We start from the raw sequence: 7653 nt of genomic DNA, 5'->3' as shown, positions 1-7653 counted from the left end.
TCCTATAATTGACCAGTGGCTAGGGCATGAGGAGGAAGCTAAGGTGAGTCAGAGACAGCTGAAGCATAGAATTTTTGGACTTCCTGAAAAATGCAGAGGTGTTCCATTCTTAAGTGGTAGAATTTAGTCCACTGGGATCTAACATGGATGAGTTCCTATCTTCCAGTTCTCATGCTCACTTCTATTAGAAAAGATTGGCAACTCTTAATTACCCTTTGTGTATTAAAAGGCTTATCACCTCCATTTCAGGGGCTTACAGACTGGTTTGGTGTGGGAATACCTAAGTATGCTCTTTCTGCAGCTTCTCAACAAAACTATTCTTAGCAGCTGTGATCTGTTGTGGAAGTTAGTGTGATACTGAACAAGTTAAGCAGGTTGTCAAATTGTCTTTCCTGTGTGACTTCTACAAATTAATCTGAATATTTTATAGACTGACTTTATAGGGAACAAGAATCTGGAATATAGTCCAAGTTTTTCTTAATGTGTAAGTGGGATTAAACTTTAAATGCTCTTGGTAAACACTGAAGATTTAGCTAGATACGATATAATGAGGGATGTTTAATGACCCCTGACATTTTTTCCATCTTTCAGCATGTATGTAGAGAGAACTATGAGTTAAAGATAAATAAAATCTACCTGGATATGATACTGGACAGCATCCATCCATTCCCAGAATGACAACTTTTATGTCTTGATTTTAATAATCCATGGAAGACGAGAGGGTGTGGTTCCTTCAGAGGCTGGTGAAGTGCACCTTCCTCAGCCCATCAATTCTTTTTCCTGCTGTGACTCACAGATTGAAGGCAATAGTGAAAATCCCTTAGTTTCATAAAATATAGTTGGATATTTAGGTAATCATGCTTGTAGTTTTGACCTTTTGCTTTCGAATTTTTGTAGAACAAATAAATAGCACGCATAACAAATAAAAGTTAAATTATGTTATTTGTATGGTTGATCAACACGTAAAGATAAACTACACATGCATACATATATTATGTTTAGCTCTACAAAATTTTCACTTTTGGGGTAAAAATGGATAAATATTTCTAATTTCATAGGATTAAACCTAAAATATGTATAGGCATATTGCATTTCTACTAATCAAATAATAACATAACACAGTACAATTCCAGGAAAATATGTTGTGAATAACAGCCTCTCTATTAAAATATTCAAACTAATTTGTAGAGTGGTCAAGCCAATGGAAGTCACTATACTAGTGGGTGCAGGTGGTGTGCTTTGTTCTGTGGGAGAATTGGGGGTTTGAGTTAAGAATGAGACAGTCAGGAGTCAGAAAGATCTCAGAGGCTATAATATCTGAGAAAACTTGAAAATAGGTTTTCCGCTGATGAATAGTGGGGATGGAGTGTTGTATGAGGGTGCAAGCATGTCAAGGAAGGATCTTCCTTCTGGGAGCGTAGGTAACAAGGCTGATGGGTTTGAAGAACTACCGCAATACTGTAGATTAAAACTCATCAGATGCCAGACCTTGGAAAGTCTTGTATGCTGCTCTAAGAAATGCGAAACAGCTTCTGCTCTTATTCTAATACGTTCCTTTTATGGAATCTAAAAAAAGATGCATCAGTCTTTAGTGTGTATGGTGAGCCAGAGAGCAAGCTCAAATGGAGCACTGAGAATTGAGGTTCCAGTGCCCCCAAATCCATCTGTCTAGCCAGATCTCTCCACAAGCTTGTGGTGTAGGCAACAGAGAGGTGGTGAAAGGTTTTAAACAATTCCAGGGTGTGGGATAAAAGGCAGTGAAGGCACTGAGATACCATTTCTAGTTCTGCATTGAAGGGGGAATAATGGGGCCGGAGAGGACAGATTCAAGTGGCTTTAGGTAAGCTGTTCAGCAGGATTTGGATGTGACTTGGATGATGTTGGGGGATGATGGAAAAGGTGGAGTCCAGGATAACTCCCACATCTCAGCCTGGTTTCACCTGCAGAGGGAGCAAAGAAGTTGGCCTTGGTAGTGACATTTGCCTCTTAGACATCCATGTGGACGTCTGAGTGCCTCTGAGACATCCGGCAGGCAATTCAGTCTGGAACTTGTAGAGGGGTCTGGGCCAGACAGCTGGATTTGGGGGCAATGGGTGCTTCAATCCTCAGTGCTCCATTTTGGCTTGCTCTCCAGCTCAACATGCACCCAGAAAACCGTCATAGATTGCTGGTAGAGTCTATGTGTGGAAGAAATTAGGATAACGGGAGATGCTAACTCTCTATCTTGCTACCAAGTCACGGAAATTTGCATTATTTTCTTCCTTAAGGCAAAACCAGTGGTGTCATTTGAGAAGGAGTTTGGGGCAGGAGGAAGGGACTATTTGCTTACTTAGAGCTCATCAACCAAAAATAGTGCTGTAGAAGTGGAATTAAAATTGTGCTTGCAAAGCTTGCCACACTGGGCTGAGCTTTCAGTGTAAATGCAGAGTACCTTTGGCTGAAAATACATGTTTTGTAGGCGAGGAACTTTCATGAGCTTGGAAGGAATGATTATTGTTTAATATACACACATAGAATTAGAATTTAATGTACATGTGTAGAGTTATAATTTATTATAGACATAGTGCCACCTGGACTAACAGAAACTCCTGTCCTTAGGAACTTGGAAAGGCTGAGCAGAAAGGAGGGGGTGCAGCATGAAGCAACATATCTCAAATCAGAACCAACTCACGGAGGCTGGCCCCCAAAGTTGTCACTGCTGCAGCCTACTGCAATGTAGTCGGGTCAGGTGGAGTTCCCCAACTGGACAAAGAGCACCATGAACATTGACTGGCAATACTTCAGAGGCCTTTTGGTGATTGTTAGACTGGGCAGGACAGGAGGTGACACTGTGCAATGATTGAAAAAGAGACTCTGAAAAGATAGAGAAAGGAGAAGGAACTGGTGGTTTTGAAATAGAGCTGTGGATAGAGGGGGTCAGGGGAAGAAGAGGATGGAGGACATTCATCTTCAGAAGAAAGCATCAGGGATCCTGGCTCTTGAAGAGAGGAAGGGAGACAGGGTAGGTGCTGGTTGCATGGGGAAAGATGACAGAGCATGGATATGAGACCCAAGCACCCCCAATAACTGGGATTGGACATTTCTAGTCAGTCTGCCTATGAGGAGAGTGATAAAGCCTGGTGGGGATATTTGATGGATGAACCAAGGAAGAAGTATGTGAGGTGAGATTTTTATAAAGATGTGGTGGAAGACCAATGAGATTGTGAATCAGGGATGGAAAATGTAGGACGTGTTTACTTCCTCTTTGGGCAGGAAAAGAAGAAAAGAAAACCCATTGGCTTTAGAATTTTTATATGTTTGCTAAGTGAAGTGACAAAATAGCGTCTGAGAAGAGACCTTTGAGACACACCAGTTGAAAGAGGAATGATGGTGAGAAGCTATTAGTGTTTAAGGGCTCCCTGAACCTGTGAGAGATAAGATTGGGTTTGGCTCAGGAAGGAGGACAAAAGATAAAGGTCCAGGGACAAGTGAGATAAATCCAACCGTTTTTATGGGAGAAGAGGAAGAAGAAAGAAGTGGGATCCCCCAGATAATAAAAAAGTAGGAGTCCAGAAAGCGAAAGAAAAGGCCTCAATGAGTGTGAAGTGAGCCAAGAACTCCGGATTTGAACCCAGAGTCAAGTCTTTCCATCGGTGTTCCATGGGCGAGTACTAGCTTCTCCAAGTCTCAAGTTTTCGTTCTCTGATTTTGACACGGGGGCTAAAATACATTCTCTGAAGGATGATTGAGCAAATTCAACCACCAGATCTCTCATCTATTTTTATTTTCTATCCTATAATGGAATCTATCTGGAGGTTCATGGAGACGATGTGGTGAGGGAGCAGCAGGAAGGATAGAATCCACGGGTATAGGATATACACATAGGGAGGGGGCTTCACAATCATCTGTTCAATGGGAAAAGTTAGAGAGCTCTCTTGGACTACAGTCATAGGGCTTGGAGGTAGAAACACACAGATCCCAAAAGAGAACACTTTGCTTACCATCTGCCCACTTCTTGGAGTTCTGGCCTTGTAGTTGGTCAAAAGGCAGCAAGGATCCGTGAAGCCTGTTCTGAATTCACCCAAGTCTATGTGCGAAAGGCATCCTTCTTTCGTCTTCCCACGCGAAGCGCAGCTATTAATTACACTAAGTGACAAAGATTCTCCTTGTTGCTTGATGGACACAAGGATGAATCTTTGTTACTGATTGCAAATAATAGAAGTCTGATGGTGATCAAGAGTTGGGCCTGGAAAACATGCACCAAGCCACACAAGGGGCATATGGCACCTTCTTCTGAATCAACCCCAGAGGCTGCAGGGAAACAGAGTGGGTATTATTTGGTCAGGTTCCTCCCATGAAAATATAGCCTCCATCCTTTTTTGCTTGTTCGGTTCTGGCACTGGAACAACCTGTCTCTTTACATTAGTTCATTTCTGTAGAGAAATGGTCATTTAGAAGGAAATAGTTGGAAAATCTAGGCACGAATCCATTTTTAAAGTCACAACTGAATGATTGCTTTCTTATTGTGCTACATGGGGCTGGAAAAATCATTCCTTTCTGTACATATTTTTCTTTTTTGCTTTGTGTTTTCATTCTGCTTAAAACACACATATGTGCCAGAAATGAAAACATTTTCAAAGGGCAAGTTTCAAGGACTCCTAAAAATAGGACCTGTTGCCAAATATACATTTCCCCAATATGTAAATGACTGAAAAGGAGCACAATGAAAAGCATATGCTATTCAAATTTTTTTTTGAAACGTTTAAGAGCTGGAGGATTTGACTTGTAGCCTTGAAACTCTTTAAACTAGTGGTTTCCATTTAAATTTTACCATAAGTCTTCGGACATCATTCTTTGCATATTTTACATTTGTCTTTTAATCAAACCTGTATAAAAGTTACTAAGAATAGTTTTATTTTCCAAATGGGGAAATGTTATTTCTTTTATCATTCTGTGATTTGACATGAAGATTTCAAATAATTATCAAGGCTAAATGATGTCCAGAACATCTGGGCCCCTAGCAGCTGCTTCATTAGACCCAAGGATGAATCAATGAGTTGGATAGAAGAGGCAAATTTATCATAGTAAAAAGCCTTTCATTTCTTTCCTTCTGTGGTCTGCAATCAGGAACTACCTCAAATTCTTTCTAAAAAAATTTTTTAAAAGGCGGAGCATAAATGCATTAATTAAACTTGTAGAAGTCAGCGTTAATAAGGATGTATTTCTGTGGCGGTAACCCAGTGTCAGTGAATGCCCTCTACACTTAAAGCTGTGCCTTGTAATTTAGAAGAATTATCATTTATTATGAAAAATCCCACTGGTGAGCTAGTTTCTCAAATGCCTTGTTTTATTTTCTGAAAAAAATGTTTTTTGATCAAGAACAAGTCAAGACATAATTATTACATGTCATCTGTCAAAGATTCACAAACCTGAGTGGCCATATCTTCCTGAGAAGGCTTTCATGGGGCTGGAGTCCTGAGTTCGCTTCTCTCCTTCCAGTGCGGTTGTGGAGGCAGTGCAGGTCTAAGAAACACCACTGAAGGGCTAGACCTTTACCCTTGGAATTACATGCTTTCCCAGGTCTGGTTAAATTTTGCCTTCCATATCTTAATATTTCCGTGATAGGGCATGGAAAAAGAAACTTAGAAAAGGTTTCATCTTTGTTGTTAAAAAGTTATGACCTTTGCTCACATTTGCCAGAGAAAGTGGCTTATAGCAGCAATTAACATGAATTATTAACTCTTAGATTAATAATTTATTAGAAACCTAACGGCCCTAGTCACTGCCAGATCACACTATTGAAAGGAAAACGAAGAAAACAACAGAGCTCTAATTATAACCATTTGTCGATGATGCTTGGAATAAGGAATGGCGTTTAGACTTTCTAAAGGATTTTTTAATTTCCCCTATAGTATCCCACTGGCTGCAAAGTCAGACAAATTAACTAATAATTCCTCTAATGACTTGTGTAGGTGCTGATTTTTAAAAAGTTTTTATTTCACAGATACTCATATAACTCTTCCTTTGTGTCAAGTTCTATTTGAAGCACTTGTGCATATTAATTCGTGAATTCTCCTAACAACCATCTGAGCTGCACACTGTTAGAATCATCCACATGTGCCCGAAGCTGTGCCCAGAGTCACGCAGGTAGATGGTAACCAGGTGCATTCGTTTGCCAGGGCTGCTGTGACAAAGTACCATAAACTAAGTGGCTTAAACAACAGAAATGTATCGTCTCACAGTTCTGGAGGCCGGACATCCAAGATCACGGTGCTGGTAGGGTTGCTTCCTTCTGAGGGCTGTCGGGGAGAATTTGTTCCACGCCACTCTCTGAGCTTCTGGCAGTCTTTGGTATTCCTTGGCTTGTGGAATCAATACTTCGATCTCTGCCTTCATTTTCACAGGTAATTTTCTTTCTGTGTGTGTCTGTGTCCAAATCTCCCTGTATTATAAGGCCATGAGTCTTATTGTATTAAGGCTTACCCTAATGACCTTGTTTCAATTGATTACTTCTATAAAGACCCAATCTCCAAATAAGTTCACATTCTGAGGTTTTGGAGGGTTAGGACTCCAATATATGAATTTTGGGAGGCAGGGGAGTGGACACAATTCAGCCTATGACACCGGTAGACCTGGGGTCCCAACCCAGGAAATCTGGCTTGAATCTGTGCTCTTAATCACCATGCTAGTCTGCCTCCCATATGTTGGTCTTTTCTTATTAAGGCAAGTTCAATTTAGAGCATCTTATTGATTCGTATCCAAGAATTGTCTCCAGCCCAGTAGCTCTTGGGGACACTGTCTTCTTGACCCCAGGCAGGAATCTGGTTAATTTAGGGGATCACACTGGTTCGTAGCTCAAGGATCTCTAAATTCCCTTCCAGCTCCAAGCCCACTGTGTTTTGAAATCTAAAAGCTCTTTCAGCTCTTTCTGTTTGACTCTGGAGTACATGTTTTCTTAAATCCACATTTTGAAGGTACTTGAGGAGGGAGAGGCCTAATTACTTCCTTTTTTCCTTCCAAATTCCTGTTCCTGGAGCCATGATTAAGTAATACTTACAGCACCTCTTGCAAATCTCCCTGACCTCATCATGTCTTGAAATGGAAAGAGAGAAACCGAAAGACCCATGAGTTTAAGTTGATGAGGAAGCAAAGCTTGAAAATCCCTGTTCCTTAATGGAGGAGAGAAAAGGGGGGAAAAAAGGAAGAAAAAGAAGAATTGGGGAAGATAAAAGAGCAGAGAAAAGAACTTTGTAAATGAAAATAAAAATAGGGTTTGGGAAATTGTGTGTTGTTTCATCAAACGCCAATTTCCGAAGGAGAAAAGTGACATCTCACACATGGTTTTCCTTTTTTCATTTTTATTCCTTTTTCCTTTTATTTATTTTTATTGAGGTCACATTGGCTTATAACATTATATAGATTTCAGGTGTGCATCATTATATTTCAACTTCTGTATAGACTGCAACATGTCGACCACCAAATGTCTAGCTGCCATGGATCGCCATACACGTTTTTTTTTTTTTAAAGATTTTATTTTTTCCTTTTTCTGCCCAATGCCCCCTGGTACATAGTTGTTGTATATTTTTAGTTGTGGGTCCTTCTAGTTGTGGCATGTGGGATGCAGCCTCAGCATGGCTTGATGAGCGGTGCCATGTCTGTGCCCAGGATCCGAAC

The 7653-nt window shown here is 40.5% G+C and overlaps 1 non-coding gene across 1 annotated transcript; it reads right to left on the bottom strand.

Annotated features, from left to right (window-relative positions):
* Window positions 1–4107: 4107 nt before the first annotated feature.
* MIR802 (microRNA mir-802) lies at window positions 4108–4200 on the bottom strand. Its single transcript, NR_033056.1, has one exon. It is a non-coding gene; the product is annotated as a microRNA mir-802 (primary transcript).
* Between the last annotated feature and the right edge of the window lie 3453 nt (window positions 4201–7653).

The sequence above is a fragment of the Equus caballus genome, chromosome 26 (assembly GCF_041296265.1).
Source record: "Equus caballus isolate H_3958 breed thoroughbred chromosome 26, TB-T2T, whole genome shotgun sequence".
NCBI lineage: Eukaryota > Metazoa > Chordata > Mammalia > Perissodactyla > Equidae > Equus > Equus caballus.
This window is presented reverse-complemented; position numbering and strand designations above follow the sequence as displayed.